This window comes from Callospermophilus lateralis, chromosome 4 (assembly GCF_048772815.1).
Source record: "Callospermophilus lateralis isolate mCalLat2 chromosome 4, mCalLat2.hap1, whole genome shotgun sequence".
In the NCBI taxonomy this organism is placed as follows: domain Eukaryota; kingdom Metazoa; phylum Chordata; class Mammalia; order Rodentia; family Sciuridae; genus Callospermophilus; species Callospermophilus lateralis.
The window spans coordinates 105,871,123-105,890,488 of record NC_135308.1 but is presented as its reverse complement, the minus strand read 5'-3'; positions in this window follow the sequence as shown (position 1 = coordinate 105,890,488).

Sequence of the window (19,366 nt, the reverse complement as noted above, 5' to 3'; positions counted from 1 at the left end):
AGCAGGTAGGCCAGTTTGCCAGATGTGGTCATGTCTCAACTATTCTTCTTCTCCATCCCTGCTCATGTGAAGCCACTTGGAGAAACCTCATTGCTGACATGGCCCCTCTGGAGAAGAGCAATGTTCTTTCTGCCAATACCAGGGTGGTGCCTGGGTTGTTTTCCCCCTGCCTTTCTTCATAGGAGCTTTGTGACAGTCTGAGTGGAAGAGAGGGCTAGAAGACAGTCTTGAGCTACATCTGCACAGCCAGCACCCAGATTTTTACGAGAGGTCCTGTTTATTTAGGGGCAACTGGAAGCTTCCAAAGCTTCCAACCCCTGAACACCAGTTACCACTGTGATTTTAATAGTGAGGAGGGAGGAGTGGCTCTTGTCTTTTGACATGCTTTATTTCCTTTCTATAGGCCACCTTTGTGTCCACAATTAGGCACTATGGTGCATGTCTGAAATCTTAGAGACTCAGAAACTGGGGAGGATCTGAAGTTCAAAGGCAGCCTGGGCAACTTAACAAGACTGTGAATTAAAATAAAAAAAGGGCTGGGGATGTAGCTCAGTGGTAAAGTGTTCTTGGGTTCAATCCCCAGTAATGCAAAAACAAAACAAAACAAAAACACAGACCTTAAGCAGCTTCATTTTTGAGTCTAGAATTGGGCAACACTTCATTTCTTAAAACAGAATAAGTATTTGATGGGTTGAGCAGAAGAGGTTAGTTTTATAGACAGGAAGGGACTGAAGAAAGCAGAAACAACAAAGCAGATTGTTTCAGGTCACTCTTGAATAGAGTCATCAGATTTTTGTCTTGATTCTCCTCTTTTGACCGAGGGCACAAAACAAGTTTAAAAGTCATTAGATTCTCTCTTGTATTTTCTACCTTTTCATCTCATCCTCATGAAACAGTTTCTCTTCATTCAAATGTAGAACTAACTCCACGCGATGAACAAGTGTGAATGTCTATTTATATATGTGTGCACAGGAGGTGGCGGCAAGAGAGGAGGACAAATTATCTACATTAGCAGCAGCAGCAGCATTACTAATGTAAGGACCTCATATTAATATCATTCATTTATAAGTGAAGTCTGAGATTAAAGATTGTAGAGAGGCCTTACATTCCCAACTTATCACCATTTCCTGAACTTGCTTATTCTTCCCTTTTCCACAAGATGTACTCTTATCAAGACCCAATTCAAATATTACCTCCTCTGCGAAGGCTTCCCAGCTCTCCCTGGAAAAGAAAAAAAAAAAAAAAAAAGAAATGGAATAACCATTGACTTGAATGAGTCAAGTTGACTGAGTGAAAGCTTCATTGAGCAATCAGCTTATTATGCTGGCTTCAAATGTGTGAACAATGTACCAAAATAAAGTGCTGAGAGAGGATTAAGTAGCTTCAAAACCACTACAGAAACAATTGCTAATTGCAGAGGACTAGTTAAATCCATTTGAAAAGCGGCAGTGTGGATGGAAGTAGGAAATGGGTTGCTTTGCCTATTACCATAAAGATTTAGGGCAGTCGTTGGCTTGTTTGCTTACTCATTTGCCCAGGAGGAGTGGCATGCTGCTGCTGGGGGAAGGACTCTCAAACTCCCAGTCAGCCAGTCTCTAAATCTCTGCTGGAGATGAGGTTGTCCCTTTCCTATGCCAGGAAAGTTTTCTTTGCCTCTTCCTCCCTCTCTTCTTCCTTTATTTCTTCCTTCCTTCCTTCTTTCCTTTTTTTCTTTCTCTTTTCACTTTTAAATATCATAGCTTCTTACAGTGTATACTCTGAATGAAGAGAACATTTTAGTTTTTCATGAACTTCTTTTATTTTTAGACTGGAACTCAACTTCAAACACTGGCTTGTTAATGTGAGGTTTGTTAAGGTTTTGATAACAATGGTGAGTAATATTTATCAAGTGCTTATTATGTACTGTTCCAAGTGACTCACAGACATTGACTCATTTAATACTAGAGCAACCCCATGAGGTGTGTATTATTGTTATGATTTACAGATGAGAGATTCGAGGTATAGAGAGGTTAACTTGCCGGAGGCCTCTCAGCTCTCAGATAGGAGCCCAGGTGATTGTTTCTAGAATTTTCTCTTCACCACTGTGGCAGTTTACCACTTCTCTTTAAGAAAACCATCAATATTGCTCTTCAAATTTAAATTTTACATGATCAATTCAGAAAAAATGTATTTACTATGAAAACTATAGAAATCATGAATCTATTATGTACACAGTACTTTTGAGGTTTTTAATAATTAGGGTGATTTTTTAGAGAGCAAACTAGTGCTAGAAAACAGAAACACACTCACTTTATATTATAATTAATGCCGGATACAGCCACAAGTCTCTTACACCTTACATTCTTTGGTTTTACATTATATTTATTTGTTACCCACATCCCTCTGTAATGTAAGTCCCTTGAGGCAGGAATGTCATCTGCTATGTTTACCTCTGATGTCTAGAACAAAGCTTAGAGTATAGTAGGTATCAAATAAAGCAGATATAGCTTTTATTTTCCTTATATTTATCATATTGTATATAATATTTTATATTTGTGATATAGTATACATATATTTTAATATATAAATTATGTTTGTTATGCTTTAAACACACATTAAATATATACTTAAATGCTATAAATAGAAACATGCACAGGTGTAAATAAGTAAGATTTATCATAAGCAAAAATACTGCCTACTTATGTTTGTTGAATGTTCATCTTTTAGATTTATTCTTTACTGCCTTTTGACTGTTAATATTATGTTCTAGTTCTTACTTTATATTTAGCATTACATTACTAAAGTCTCTTTAGAAAATGAAGGCATAGTCAAAAACTTAAGTACCATTTGTAGATTCTCACAGTTCTGTTATTATTTTCCCTCGTACTGGAGATAACATGCAGGGACTTGGGCATGCTGGGCAAGCACTCTGCCACTGAGCCACACTCCTAGCCCTCAAGAGTTCTGTTTTAAAAACTACCTCCAAAGTGATGTTCATGAACACGCCTCTTCACCCCACATTCCAGCCTACCCAAAGAAAGCAATCCCAGAGCATCCTCAGTTATGCCTCACTTGCCCTCTTTCCTTTGTTGAATTATTGCTTTATCTTCAGGACCTTGCTTGAATGTAGACCCTGTGTAGGTTATCCATGAACAATACTTTACATTTCCCTCTGTGATCTCAGAGGACTCTATAAGTTACTTGTGTACATGTCAGTATCCCTGACTGGACTTTGCTCTTCCTGGTACTTGGCACATAGTAACTACTCAGTAAATACTGCATGAAAGAATAATAATGTTAATGAAGTACTGGGAGGGGAATTCAGTCAATCTAAACAGGATGGAGATAGCATTTTTAGTATGATATCCTATATCTGTAATACCGTGTATAGCAATAGTTTGCGTCAGAAGAATTAGCCATTATTCCCAAGGATCACATATTAAAGTCTATTAACTGAAGTAAAAAAAGAAAATGCTATATGTGCCAGGTCAATGGAAGCCTTTCTTAATGTTGATGTTATACAAGTTTATTCTATATGATTAGTAAGATTCTCAGCAATGAATTATACATTTTCTCTTGTAAAGGCAGTTTTCTCCCTCATTTATAAATAGGCGAAAGTCACACCTAGTATAGAAAACAAGATAAAAATAATTGCGTGTATTTATAAGCAACCACAGTTATAAACCAGTACATTCCCCTTTTGAGAAAATAGTGTAAAATTTAAGCGTGGGTGGTAGTTTGATTATGGAGATCTGTCATCTGCTTTCAGATACATTTCAAGAAAAGCACTGAGCTAATTAAATTTATTATTCATCTTCTTCTTTCGAAGGAAAGCATATGCAAATTTCCTGAAGCAGATCATATTCATAAGGAAAAGTACCACACTCTGGGTTGGTCCCACCTCTTAGCTCTTTCTAGTAACAAGTGGTCCAGGTATATTGAGAAGGAAAATGTTTTGGCAGAATTTTCCATGGTAGGAAAGGGAGCTCTTTGCTAAGGGAGGTCTTCTTTCCTTTAGCAAAGTTAGAAATCTTCAGTGTTTCTGCATTGAATAAAAGTTACATTGCTTTAGCTGCGTAAAGAAACCCCAGTCCTCATCTCTATAACATTGCCTACTAACGAGAAAGTCACCAGCTATTCCTTTGTATATTTTCCTGGAATTAAACAGTCATGCACATCTGGTTTGGAAATTGAGAATTCTCCCTCTTTTAAGGTTAACTGCAAGAGTGAAATAAGAAAGGTAAATCAGCCATCTGCTGAAGAGCTCACTAACCAGGCTACAGGGGGTGGGCAGCATTTACCTCTCAAGGAATCTGGGCTTCTCAGTTTTCACAGTATCTTGTTTATCTTCCTGAGGCTGCCCTGTCCTCCAGAGCCTGGCTAATGATCTACTGAACATATGGCTGGGTCTGCATTCTCTTTCCCTTTTCATTAGATTTAAACTTCTGGAGGGCAGGGATAGGCACCTCTGTCGTTGTCTCGTAGCTGCTGAACACCTGGAATACCTTTATGTTCAATCTTGGGCAATATTTCAGGTAGTGACTCTTTGCACTGGTCTTGAACAATTTCATGAAACAATCTTAATTCTTGTGTATGCTGAAATTACTCTGTTGATCATGTCTTTTTTAGGAGGCTGCTGATAATACAAACAATACCTTTTGAAGATTTCCCAATACAAGAAATTTAATCAAAAAAATCTCTTTAGATGGTCTTCCAACTTTTATGCATCATGAAAAACAAGCACAGTTATTAGGGAAGGTGCATGTCTTTTTATAATAAATTATTTGCAGCACTTTTTATTATGCTGAGAACCTGTAATTAAAGTTCTAAGATCAGTGAATATTTTCAACATTAATTATAAAAGTATGGGATTAAATCCACACATTAGATGAACTTAAATGAATGGTGCAAAGATGAAATTGTCCAGATATATCATATTTTACTCTATCTCCTCTCTTGTATTTACTAGTTGCAGTTGAGGTATGCCTCTTGCTAAATACTCTTCAGAATTTCTAAGAATAGTGGCCAATGTTATTGCTACTAAGAACCATAATTTTTGCATCAGACTTTTAGAAGATTTTTAGGAACCTGTCTTCCCCCAAAGAAAGCCTGGCCCAGCAGAAAGGCTTTGAACTGTAATGTTCCATTTGAATGACAATTTCATGACTTTATTCTGTGTGAGTTGAGAGAAGATATTTAACCTTTCCTTATCTAAGAAATGCTATTGATAATTTCAACTTACAAGGTGATCCCGAGGGTGAAATGAGATACCGCATACCAAGTGCCCAGCATTGGGTAAACATGACAAATGAGAACTACTAATAAAAACAGTAGAGGCATTAAAGATCTTTTTAATGATAGCGATGATCAAGGCTAACAGTTTTAGATCAATGAGCAAAATTCTTCAAGTTTGCAACGTTCAATTTTCCATGAATACTTAAAGACAGTGTATTATTAACTTTCCCTGTTTCTCAAATACAACCAGAAATTTCCTTTGTCATGATTCTGATTTCCACTGTTTCTTGTTGCATATCGATCATTAGTTTCTTCCTTTCATCCTTTCTTTGGCCATTTGAGGGTGTTGAGTTTATCCTTCATGATGGGCATATTGACATACGAGTGTTCCTGCAAGAGAATTGAAGTGAGAATGTGGGGTGCAGCTCGAGGACAATCAAATCTGGAGGTGGTTTGCAGTTCCTGAACTTGCTATTTTGGGGGCATGTGAGATAACCTTAAAACTTGCCTTATCAGTTTCTTCATCCTGAAAATGGAAATACCTTCTTTCCATCTTAAGATGATTATTATGATGCCCCATGCATGTAAATGGATTTTATAAATAATAAACAGGATAGAAATGTAAAGTATCATGCATAATTAATATTGTTAACAATAATGTCACTTGAATTTAGGTCTCAGTATTATTTTGAAAACTTTCCTGAGAGACTGGTATTTTTGCATTTCCTGCTTATAACTTTAATCAGTTAATTATGGGTCCCTTCCAACTTGTTGGCCTTTCTCTTTCCTCTTAAATTGGCAGGTCTCCTTATCTTGCCCTTACAAAATAGTACAGGGAAGATTGTGATTCTGATTAACCACACATGGAATTAAAGCGTGGGTTCATTCTTGATTCCGCCAGAGATCTCATTTTTTTTGTAAATGTGGAAATTACAGCATCTTTTTATGTTGTAGTGGAGTAGTTCTATATTTTAAAGGCCCTTAAGTTCTTCTTTGTGTAGGAATTAAGCAAAAAGAAGTATCAATTTCCTCATGCCTTGCTGAAAGTATGATTTTTATTTCTAATAGCATTTGAATGTTTCTAGATATTTCAAACAATCCAAATCCAAATACTACCAATAATTTTGGGTTTCCAAAATATTTTTAAGGTGTGTTAAAGATGTTCAAAAAGATTTCTAAAAGTGGGATGATAGTTTGACCAATGCCTGATTCAGTCTTTCTGGTAGCAAAGTATAGGATTTTCTAGCATAAAATTTGACATTCATTTTATTTTATTGTAGTGCTGGGGATGGAACCTAGGGCCTTGTACATGCTAGGCAAGTGCTCTACCCCTGACCTAAGGCCCCAACCCATTGGTATTTATTTTATAGCACACTGCATGGATGAGAACAGAGTGAAGAACTTCCCCCTAGAGGGCATACCTTTGTTCATGAAAATCTTGTGAAATATGTGCAGGCACAGAAAAATGAGTGGCTGCTTATAGCATGTGTTCTTGGGGGTGTCAAATATGTGCTCTCAAATATCACCCCATTCAGATGTAACTGACCTTGAAATGCCACCAGTTAGAGAGAGAACACATTGCTCCTTGGAGGAGATTTTGATGCAGTTTACCCAGTAAAAATTGTCCCTTATCAAATAGAAGGTTAACTATCCTTAGTGCACAGAAAAGAACTTAGTACCTAGAATGAGTTTAAGGAGCAGTTAAACAGTCCACAGTGAACAGCAAATCAGACTGAACCCCTTCCTCTTTTCTATGCATCCCACATACTTTGGAGAATGTTACCCCTCTTCCAAATCTGGGATTCAGTCCTAAATCAGCTGTGGGAACCCAATCTCTTTGGGAATGACTGGTCTAGGAGCATGGCTGAAGCTAGTCGTCACATGGCATAATACTGACAACTGCAGATACTTGATCTAAATTGTCCCTGAAAGGCTGAACAGATAGGTTTTTATTCCACAGTTAGAGGATAGTTGTTTTTTTTTTTTTTCTTCTTTTTACTCTCTGTTACTAGATATAACCAAGAAAGTCTGTTACCCACATTGTTGTTGCCTCTACCAGCTGCCCAAGACAAATGGCAACCCACTGATGGGGGCAGAATGGAGTCAATGTAGTCAAACAGTCAGGGCTCTGTGCCTGCAGTTCAGACATCCTGTGACAGAAAAGAAAAGCTTCCCTAGGCTGGGGCTGGGGCTGGGGCTCCGTGGTAACGCACTTGCCTGGCATGTGTGAGGCACTGGGTTTGATTCTCAGCACCACGTAAAATAAATAAAGGACTATCAACGACTAATTAAAAAAATTAAAAAAAAAATAAAAGAAAAGCTTCCCTTATTGAAAAAAATCGTTTGAGTCAGTTTTCTATATATTTTAGTTGGAAGTAGTCTAACCAATATACCCCTCAGGAAATATTTGTTAAATAATTTGTTAAGTGAATGAATCAGAGTAAAAGTGAGAGGGCAGAAGAAAGCCAGGGAGGGCAGGAAGAGAATGGAAGCATATCAATGAAAGAGCTCTCCTGCATCAAACCAGGGAGTGAATTTCTGGACTGGGGCCTTGGCTGGGGAGTTGCTGTGTGTGTGGTCCTGAGAGCACTGTGAGGGGCCCTGAGTGTCTGGAGCGAGCTGTGCTAGGCAATAGTGTTCCCAGGGGCCCATGCAAATGTGAATGGAACAGTGCCTGCACCCCTGGTTTGCAAATCCTTCCTGTCTGTAGGAACATGAAATTTTCTCATTTGTTTACTTATTTACTAGAATTGCAAATTGTATGAGTTCAAGTACTTTGTCTCAATGGCTATAAGACTGTCTGCCACAAGGTAGGAACTCTGTACCTAACATTTTTTATTTTTTAATAATAGCTTCAATGAGATTAATTCATACATCATAAAAGTTACCCCTTTAGAGTGTTCAATTCAGTGTCTTTTAATATAGTTACAAAGCTGGGCAAATATCACCCCTATATAATTTTAGGCATTTTCATACTAAAAAGAGGCTTATTAACAACCACTACTCATTTTGCTCTACTACCAGCCCTTAGAAATTACTCATCTTTCTGCCATTATGCATCTGCCTATCCTTGACATTCTAAATAAATGGAATGATATGATAAGCTAGCCTTTTGTGGTTGGGTTTTTTCCCTTGGCATGTTTTTAAGATTCATCCATGTCAAAGCATGCATCTGTGCTTCACTCCCTTTATGGATGAATCACGTCTCACTATATGGATATACCATGTTTATTTATCCATTCATCAGTTGATGGATATTTTTTTTTCCAGTTCGAGGCTATTATGAATGATGCCGCTATGAGGACTTAAATAGAGTTCTTCGTGTGTGTGTGTGTGTGTGTGTGTGTGTGTGTGTGGCCATATTCTTAATTCTCTTGAGTATATACCTAGGAATAGAAATGCCAGATCCTATGGTAGGTTTGTGTTTACCTTTTTAAGAACTGCCAACAATTTCCCAGAGTGGCTGTACTATTTTACATTTTCAGCAGCAAATATGTGGTACTCAATTTTTCCACATCCTTACCAAAACTTGTTATTATCAGCCTTTTAAATTTTAACTATCTTAGTGGTTGTAAAGTCGTTGTATTTCATAGTGGTTTATCTATATGTATTTTTTTCTTTTTTTAAATTTTCATGTATGTGTATTGATTTATTTTGCATTACAATACTTAATACACCATTATACAATAATTTATCATATCTCTGATTATATATAAGGTATGTTGACACCAAATTCACATCTTCATATATGTATTTTGTATAATGATGAGGGTCTCCTTTCACCATCCATGCTATTCCCCATCTTCCTCCCTTTCCCTCCCACCCCTATTCCCTATCTAGAGGTAATCTTCCTCCCTTGCTCTCCCTCCCAACCCTATTTTGAGTCACCCCTCTTATATCAGAGAAGACATTCAGCATTTTTTGGGGGGGATTGGTTAACTTCACTTAGCATAATCTTCTCTAATGCCATCCATTTCTCTGCAAATGCCATAATCTTATTCTTTTTTATTGCTGAGTAATATTCCATTATGTATAAATGCCACATTTTTTTTTTTTATCCGTTCATGTACTGAAGGACATCTAGGTTGGCTCCACAGTTTAGCTATTGTGAATTGTGCTGCTATAAACATTGATGTGGCTGTGTCCCTGTAATATGCTGATTTTAGGTCCTTTAGGTATAGTCCAAGAAGAGGAATAGCTGGGTCAAATGGTGGTTCCATTCCCAGATTTCCAAGGAATCTCCATACTGCTTTCCAAATTGGTTGCACCAATTTGCAGTCCCACCAGCAGTGTATGAGTGTACCTTTTTTCCCCGCATCCTCACTAGCACTTGTTGTTGTTTGTCTCATAATGGCTGCCACTCTTCCTGGAGTGAGATGGTATCTTAGAGTAGTTTTAATTTGCATTTCTCTGATTGCTAGAGATGATGAGCATTTTTTCTTATATTTGTTGATTGATTATATATCCTCTTCTGAGAAGTGTCTGTTCAGGTCCTTGGCCCTTTTTTTGATTGGACTATTTGTTTTATGGGTGCTTATCTTGTTCAGCTCTTTATATATCCTAGAGATTAGAGCGCTATCTGATGTGTGAGGGGTAAAAATTTGTTCCCAGGGTGTAAGCTCCCTATTCACCTCACATATTATTTCTTTTGCTGAGAAAAAACTTTTTAGTTTTAATCTGTCCCATGTGTTGATTCTTGGTTTTAATTCTTGTGCTATAGGCGTCTTATTAAGGATGTTGTGACCTACTCCCACGTGATGGAGATTAGGGCCTACTTTTCCTTCTATTAGACGCAGAGTCTCTGGTTTAATCCCTAGATCCTTGATCTATTTTGAGTTAACTTTTGTGCATGGTGAGAGAAAGGGATTCAATTTCATTTTGTTGCATATGGATTTCCAGTTTTCCCAGCACCATTTGTTGAAGATGCTCTCTTTTCTCCAGTGCATGGTTTTGGCACCTTTGTCTAATATAATATCTATATGTATTTTTAAAAGAGTCAATGAATCTGAATCAGGAACCTCATTTGACAAAGGTCATGGGGTTTACTCTGCCACTCTCTGAGGATACTTGTTCCTTGAGCACTTCCGCAGCAGCTAGAAGATCAGAAGTAATACCTAGATACCTAGTAGGCTGGTTTGGGGTATCTCCTTGTATGAAAGTGTCTATAATATGCATTCACTGGGAACTGTAAGTTGTGGGCCTCCTAGAATGGTAAGTTGAATAGTTATTTTAACAATTTATGGAAGCATTCAGGGGAAATCTGCTATTCCAGACACAATGAAGCCCCAGATAATAACTGGGATCTCTGAGATAATAATCATACATGATATAACCATCAGGATATCCCCAAACACTAAATTTCACATTGGGCAGGAATTAAGTCAATGTGTGTGGTAACTCATTTTATGCTAATTAGAAACTCTGACCATTTCATACATTTGACTAATAAAAAAATAAGTGAAATAAACACTACTTAGTAAATACATTTTATTTAGTGAAAAATGTCTTTAGTAGCATGGGCTCTGGAGAGTGGTTGGGAATAGGATAAGTGATTTTAAAGTGATTTCTGTTGAGGCAATATTGCACAGTTAGGGACACAGCATCTGGATTTACTTTCTCACTGTAATTTTTTACCTCGCTGCAACTCATCCATGCAGCTCTATCTGAAAAATAAGAAAGTTCTATTAATGTTATTGTGAGGATATGTGCCAACTATTTAAAATGCTTGACACAGAGCTATTAAGTGCAGTTGTGAGTGTTGTTCATGGCTAAACTGTTATGACAGAGTCCCTCAGTTAAAAAAACAAAGATATGAAGAATTGGAGCAATTGAAAGCCTTGCTTAGGTGGCAACCAAACTCAGATTCAATCCAGAGCATGTGTTTCATTTTTAGAGAAAATTTTATTGATAAATAATATTCACACAGAATAGTGGTGTTTCATTGTGGCCTATTCATACTTGCACATGACATTTTCATTCCCCAGTGCTTCTGCTTGCTCTCCCCTCTTCCTTCCCCTTTATTCCCATCCTCTATCTATTGGTCTTTCTTCTATTTTCATGAGATTCCTCCTGCCTTTTTTTCTTATTTCCTCTCCAGCTTCCATATATGAGAGAAAATACACAACCCTTGACCTTCTGAGTCTGGCTTCTTTGGCTTAACATGATACTCCCATTTTTTTATCCATTTTTTAAAATGCAAATGACATAATATCATTTTCTTTATGGCTGAACAAAAATTCATTATGTATACATACCACATTTTCTTTATCCTCTCAACTGTTGATGGATACCTAGGCTGGTTCCATAACTTGACTATTGTGAATTATGCTGCTAGAAACACGGGTATGTATGTACCTCTGAAGTACAGGAATTTTTTTGAAGATAATACCAAAAAGTGGTACAGCGGGATCACAGGCTATACTAACTTATAGTCCCATCAACAGTGTATAAGACTTCCTTTCCCCCGTATCCTCACCAGCATTCATTGTTATTTGTATTCTTGATGACTGCCATTCCAACTGGAGTGAGATGAAAATTTCAGTCTAATTTTGATTTGCATTTGCCTGACTGCTAAGAATGTTCAACATTTTTTTTTTCCCTATATTTGTCGGTCATTTGTGTTTCTTCTTTTGAGAAATATCTGTTTAGTTCATTTGCCCATTTATTGATTGGAGAGAGTGAGTGTGTGTGTGTGTGTGTGTGTGTGTGTGTGTTTGATATTAAGTTTAGTTCTTTCTATAATCTGGATATAAGATTTTCTCTCATTCTGTAGGACCTCTCTTGATGTTATTATTATTATTATCATTATTATTATTTTTGATGTACAGAAGATTTAAAATTTTATGCCATATTACTTATTGATTATTGGTATTATTTCCTGAGCTTTAGGGGGTCCTATTGAAGTTCTTGCCTGTGCCTATGTGTTAGAGTATACATATTTTTGTTGTTTTTGGTGGTGCCAGGGATTGAATCAGGGCCTTATGTATGCTAGGTAAGCACTCTACCCCTGAGACAGAACCTCAGCTCTGCTGCTATGTGTTAGAGGGTTGACCCTACATTTTCTCCTAACAGATGTAAAGTTTGGGGTTTTATTTCTAGGTCTTTGATTAATTTTTAGTTGACTTTTGTGCAGGGTGAAAGAGAGGGATCTCATTCCATTCTTGTACATATGGATGTCCAGTTTTCCCAGCACCAGTTAGTCTTTTCTCCAACATTTTTTGGCACATTTGTCAAGTATCAGATGGCCATAAATATGGAGTTCATCTGTGTTTCTACAATTCTATTGGTCTGTGCTCCTGTCTTTATGCCTTTACCATGTCATTTTGTTAGTATAGCTCTGTAGTACAACTTAAAATCTTGTATTGTGATATCACTAGCATTGCCTTTTTTTGCTTCTCAGAATTGCTACAGATATTCTGGGTCCAGATGAATTTTAACACTGTTTTCTTTAGTTCTATGAAGAATATCTTTTGTATTTTGATAAGGATTGCATTGAATTTGTAGATTGTTTTTGGTAATATGGTTATTTTAACAATATTAATTCTGCCTATCTATGAACATGGGATGTCTTTTCATCTAGTGTCTTTTGTTTCTTTTTCATTGTTCTGTCATTTTCCTTTTATCCCTTTGGTTAGATTTATTCTTTGAGTGTTTTTTTTTTTTTTGAGGCTACCATGAATGGAATTGTTTTTCTGATTTCCTTATCAATAGATTCATTGTTTATGTAGGTTTTTATAAGTTGATTTTGTATCCTGCTACTTTTCTAAATTTGTTTATCAATCTGGTGGAGCTTCATGGTCTTAAGTATAGGATCCTATCATCTGTGAACAGGGAAAATTTGATTTCTTCCTTTCCCATATGTATTACTTTTATTTCATTCTCTTGCCTAATTGCTTTGGCTAAAATTTCAAGTACTATATTGAATAGAAGTGATGAGAGCAGATATCCTCATCTTGTTCCTGATTTTAGAGGAAACATTTTCAGTTTTTTTCCATTTAGTATGATGTCAGCTTTGGGTTTGTCATATATAACCTTTATTATGTTGAGGTAAGTTCCTTTTGTCCTTTATTTTTTAGGGTTTTTATTGTGAAGGGTGTTGAGTTTTTTGTTAAAGACTTTTTCTGCATTTCTTGAGATGACTAGGTGATCTTTTTCTTTGACTCTATGTTGTGTGTTGCATTGATTAATTTGTGAATGTTTTTTTTGAAGAACTAACTTTCTTAACTAACTAACTTTTAGAACTAACTAAAAAAAGTCTTGTTTTTTTTTTTTGTTTTTTTTTGAAGAACTAACTTTCATTGATCCTTTGCATTGATCTCTTTATTATTTATTTTGGGATTGGTTTATTCTTCTTTTTCTAAGACTTTGAGATGCATTATTATTTATTTGAGATTTTTCTGATTTTTTAATGTAGATATTTATAGTTGTCAACTTTTCTCTTAAAAGTAACTTCATTATATTCCACAGATTATTATAGGTTGCATTTCTATTCTTGTTTAATTCTAAAACTTCTAAATGTCTCCTCTGATTTTTTTTGAGGCCTATTCATTTTTTCAAAATGTATTATTGAATCTCCATTTGTCTCTGTAGTTTCTCTTGTTGTTTATTTCTAATTTAATTTCATTATAGTCATATAAAATGCAAGAAATTATTTCAATCTTTTTGTATTTTCCAAGATTTTCTTTGTGGCCTAAAATATGATCTGTTTTGGAGAAAGTTGCATGGGCAGCTGAAAATAATGTATTCAGCTGTTGTTGGATGAAATATTCTCTAGATATCAGCTAAGTCCATTTATATCAGCTAAGTCCATATATAGTAAATTTTAACTATGTAGTATATTTGTTGGTTTTATGTTTGGATGACCTATCAGTAAGAGTGTTGAATACTATCACCTATTACACTATTGAATCTTTACTTGCCTGAGTATTTATGTTGAGCATTGTTTATTTTATGAAGCTGACATTTTGGGCATAAATATTACAATCATTATTTCTTGTTGGATTGTTCCTTTTGCTAGTATGTAGTGGCCTTCTTTTTCTCTCCTGACTAATTTTGGCGTATACTTTGTCTAATATGAGACTAGCAACTGCTGCTTGCTTTTGGATCCCATTTGCATGGAATATTATTTTCCATCCTCTCATGTTGTCTGTGGATGTCTTTGTTGATGAGGTGTGTTTCTTGCAGGCAACATATAGTTGAGGCTTCTTTTTAAATCCAATCTGCCAGTCTGTCTTTTTATTGAAGAATTGAGACCATTCACATTCTGTGTTCTTGGAGAATAATGTATTACTTCCTGACACTTTGTTTCATTTCTAATGTTTGATTTTTGAATTCTTTATTCAGCATTCGCTCACTCTACTTAGATTTAAATCTAATTCTCATTTGCATATCTACTCTTCTGATGAGATTTATTCTTTCCTAAGCTTTCTTTGTTGTTTTTATCTTTTTCTTCTATGTATATGTTTTCTTTAAGTGTATTCTGTAATGCTGATTTAGTGGTCATCAGTTAATTTAGTGTTTGCTTATCTTGAAATGTTTTCATTTATTCTTTGATCCTGAAGGATAGCTTTGAGAATATAGTAATCTAGGTTTGGCAGCGTTTTATTTCAGAGCTTAGAATACATCATTTAGAGTCTTACTATAGCCTTCAGGGTTTCTTTTAAGAAACCTGCTGTTATCATAATTGGCTATCCTTTATAAGGAACCTGATGTTTCTCTCTTGCAGGTTTTACATTTTTTCTTCCATTTGGATTTTTAGCATTTTAGCTATACAGTGTTGTGGTAAGATTATTTTCTGATCTTGTCTATTTGGGGTTCTAAATGCTTCAGATGTCTGAATGTCCATCTCATTATCCAGGTCATGGAAATTTTCTACTGTTATTTCACTGATTAGATTCTTAGTGCCTATAGTCTATAATCTCTTTGTTCAATACCAATGAGCCTTAAATTAGGTTTCTTAATGATGTCCCAGAACTCTTGAATATTCTGATAATAGTTTCTTTTTCTTTTCTTTATTGCTGTCTAAGTGTTCAAGTTCATACACCTTGTCTTCAGGGCCTAAAATTCTATCTTCTCCCTGATCTAATCTATTAGTGAGTCTTTCAACTAAGTTTTTTATTTGCCTATTTGAGTTTTTTATTTCTAGTATTTAACTCTTTTTCAGAATCTCTCATTGTTGAAAAGCTCTTTCATATGTTGTATTTTCTCCCTTAATTCACAACTTAGATCTTTTAGTTCATTGATTATTTTAATGATCAACATTTTAAATTCTTTATTCAGCATTTCTCCATTTAGATTTCTATGGAATCAGTTACTGAAGCATTATGAACTTTGGAGGGGATTTAATTACCTTGTTTTCTCATGTTTCCTATATTTCTATGTTGATATTTGTGCATCTTCTGGAATGGGTATCTCTTCTACTTCTATACAAGGGCCCTTTTTAAAAAATACATATTTTTTAGTTGTAGATGGACACAATACCTTTATTTTATTTGTTTATTTTTATGTGGTGCTGGGGATTAAACCCAGTGCCTCATGCATGCTAGGCAAGCGCTCTACCATTGAGTCACAACCCCAGCCCCACAAGGGCCTTTTTAATGAGCTGCATTCCCTTTACTCTGTGCCCTGGGCTGGGAGTCTATCTGAGTGTCCATACTCCCACCCAACCTGATCACAGTGCTACATTCAGTCCCTAGGACCATTCTAAGAGGAGATCATAATCACCAGTAACTGTGATCACTTCAGAGTAAAACCTCATTTAAAAGAATATTAAAAATGTTCCCCACAGCTCCACTAATCCAAAATTGGAAAAGGGGAGTAATGCTCTAGAATGGGCGGAGAAATCATGTATCAAAGAAAGTAAAATTACTATTAAAGTATGCAGGGCATGAAAAGGGAAAAAGGAAAAATGGAGGAAAGGGAGTGACAGAAGTGAAATGCAAGTAGAAGTAGAATGACGGAAGTGATGCAAGAAGAGGAAGAGACAAGGAGAGAGGGTACAAAAAGGAGCAAGGGGATGAAAGAAAGAATGAACCTGATTAACACATTAAGACATTAGAAGCAGTACCTAAAATTGGATTAAGGAATAGACTATCAAATAATGGGGGAGGGAACCAATCAAATCAACACAGAAGATAATATTGTTGAAATAAAAAAAATTGACAGTAGAGAGTCTTAAATTATTCCTTGTTGAGCTATTTGAAATGGGGAAATTTCTTATTGGGACTTCCAGACTTGGATTCCATCAGGTTTTGGGAGATTTAATAAATGCCCATGCTTTCTTGGCTTGACCCCTAAGTTTCTCTAGATATGGAGGTAGCAAACATACTAGCCATCTCTCTGCTGGGTTGGGGAACTGTATATTTTTTCTTCCCATTTAGTTGTTTTTTTTCTCCAAACACTGCTCATAACTTACAGAAATATCCCTACAGACCTCACTTTACCTACCTCAGACACAAATCTAGGAGGCTCCCTCCATTCTTTGGTTGTTTGGGTACCTATCATAATTTTCTGGAGGGTCAGAAGAAATGTCCTATAATTGAGGCAGTCAGGTCCCTGTGCTTGGGACCATAGTCTTTTGTGCTCATTTATATAAATGCTTCATGTGTCTGGCGCTGTCAAAACAGGTGTGAGCTCTCCTGCTTAGATTTGAGGGTGAGCAACCTGTGTTAGTCTATGGCAGAGGCACAGCAGCCTGGCAGCAGTGGTGTTGGGTGTGCTGGGGCAGAGGCACTGGACAGCAGCCAACAGCTGGGGCATGTGTACTGGTGAGCTGCTGCTGGGGCATGGTTGGGGGTGGCCAGTGTCTGTGGTTGGCACCTGTGGGCCATTTCTGGGGTGTGTGCGGCACAGCTGGGATGTGGGCTTCTGGCTTGCACAGATGCAGCTGGCAGCTGGGGCACTTGCTGCGCCTTAGACGATATTCACGTAACAGCAATCCCACTCCACAGTTTACTCAAAGGTGTTCCCTGTGATAGTATTTCCTGTTATCTCTAGGTGGGACAAAGCTGGGTAGATCTGATTCCTTCCTGCAAGACAGGCTTAGGTGTGGTCTCTACAAAATGGCTGCCTGCCACAGTTTTCTGCCAGCAATTTGAGATAAGTTGTGAGCTTCTCACTCACCCGTGGCTTTACAGCTCCCGCGCCTCTGTCTAACTTGATCTGACTTTCTTTTCTACCCTTGTTTCTGAAGTAAGTTTGTCAGCTTTCCTCTCCCACTTTCACCTTCTGTTACCCTTTCCCTCTGACCCACACTGGTCAGGGTTTGGAGTTAATGAATTCGTCCCTGTTTTCTACTCCAGTAATTAGAATGTTTGAGTCCCTCCACGTCACTGACTGTCTAATATTGTTTCTTAGTGTTTTCCTCTGTCACCCACCTCTCTGGTCAGCTGTTCTCTCACTTATTTATTCTAAACCACAGAGAAGTCAAGATTTGCTGCCTAATTCCCCTCTGCCATCTTGTCAGCCCCCCACAGCACATGTTTCTTCTTTTTCTCCTCCCCCACATCCTCCTCTTCCTCTTTCTTCATGTGGGGAATTGAACCCAGGGTCTGGTAAATGCTAGGCAAGTGCTCTACGAACCAAGCTATTTCCCCAGCTCCAGAACATGTTTCTTGACTCTCTCCTCCACATTCTGCTGTGTTAATGTCTCCTTATTTGAATAAGAAGCCAGTAAAAATACAGAAGTTTTTCAAAATATTAACATAAAATGTATTATTTCTCCTTGTTACTATCACTGCATTCAACTCCACCCCAAAGAGGAAGGATTGTGGCAGAGGGAGATATAGTTTTTACATAAGCTTTAAAGGCTTTATACTTAAGCCTTTAAATACAAATGTAAACTTCTTTTGGTTTAACCCAATTGAGACTGTCAGTCCTGTGGACATGCCTCTGGGTTGTGGGTGGGTCAACTGGCTTCTGCTTCATTGACTCTGAGTCGAGAAGGAAGTAGCCCAAAGAAGGGAGAGCTGTTCCAGATACAGCATTTTCCCTGCTGTAGCTGTGCTCCTATAATTGAAATAATGTTGGCTAATGATTAAGATGGATTTCTACTGGGTTTTAATCAATTATTTGGCAAGGTAAAGTGATTCTGTGGAAAGAGTACATTTGGAATTAAACCTGTCCTCCAGTAATCTAGACAAAAAGAGAATGTGGCATCGCACTTCAAATAATGAGCCAAAGTGAAAATGATTCTTTGGCAGAGGCTTGTTCTGAAGACAGGAAGGAATGCACAGGAGCCTCTTTTTCTGAGAACACTTCCACATGGTTCCACCTCATTAGAAGCCAGCAACTGGATTAGATCAGTAACTTTTAATTTTGTTCCTATGATCTACAGCAAGAAGTACATTTTATATCACAATTCTGCACACACATACACACACTCACACAATGAATTTTTATGAAACAGTTTTTGCACTTTCTAAATGGAACACATTCTGATATTTTGTATTTTATTTCATTTAAAAATATTTATAATCCACTAAATTGATCTTGAACTCACTTATCACTTGTGACCTGCAACTTGAAATGCCATATAAAATGTATCTTTTTAAAATGGTCTTTTCTTTAGTTCTTTAATAATCTTTAGTTTATAGTTCTTCATAATCTTTAATAATTAGAATATTAAGGATACATTTTTGAGAGTCTCTGCCTCTCATGTTTCATCTTACAGTGTTGAAGAGCCATGAATTTAGTTAGGCATTGTCTTACAGGGATAATATTTGCTTTTTTATATAATCTTCACTTCTGCCTGGAGTTTACTACATCTTTAAAATCCAAAGATACCCTTTAGATAGTGCAATGTGAAATTTTCAGTGTATATTGTTTTTATTAATGACTTAGTAGTAACCTTTAGGTAATATTATTAGAAAGCTTAATTCTAATGTCTTTATTATCATTTTCAGTGTACACCAATTCATTATTTTAAAATGTTTTTAAGTGAAAAAAAGCAAGTTGCAAAGCAATCTTTCTCCTATGTTATTGTTTGTATTTTATAAAACTCTTAAGTGTATACTTGTATTTACATAGAGTCTTTCTACTAAGAAACTGGTAACAGTGGCTGTTTTAGGAGAGAAAAACTGGGGCAGTAGGGATTCTGTGTGAGAAGGAGTCTTACTACTTCTGCTACATATGTTTATATTCAATTTGGGAGGGA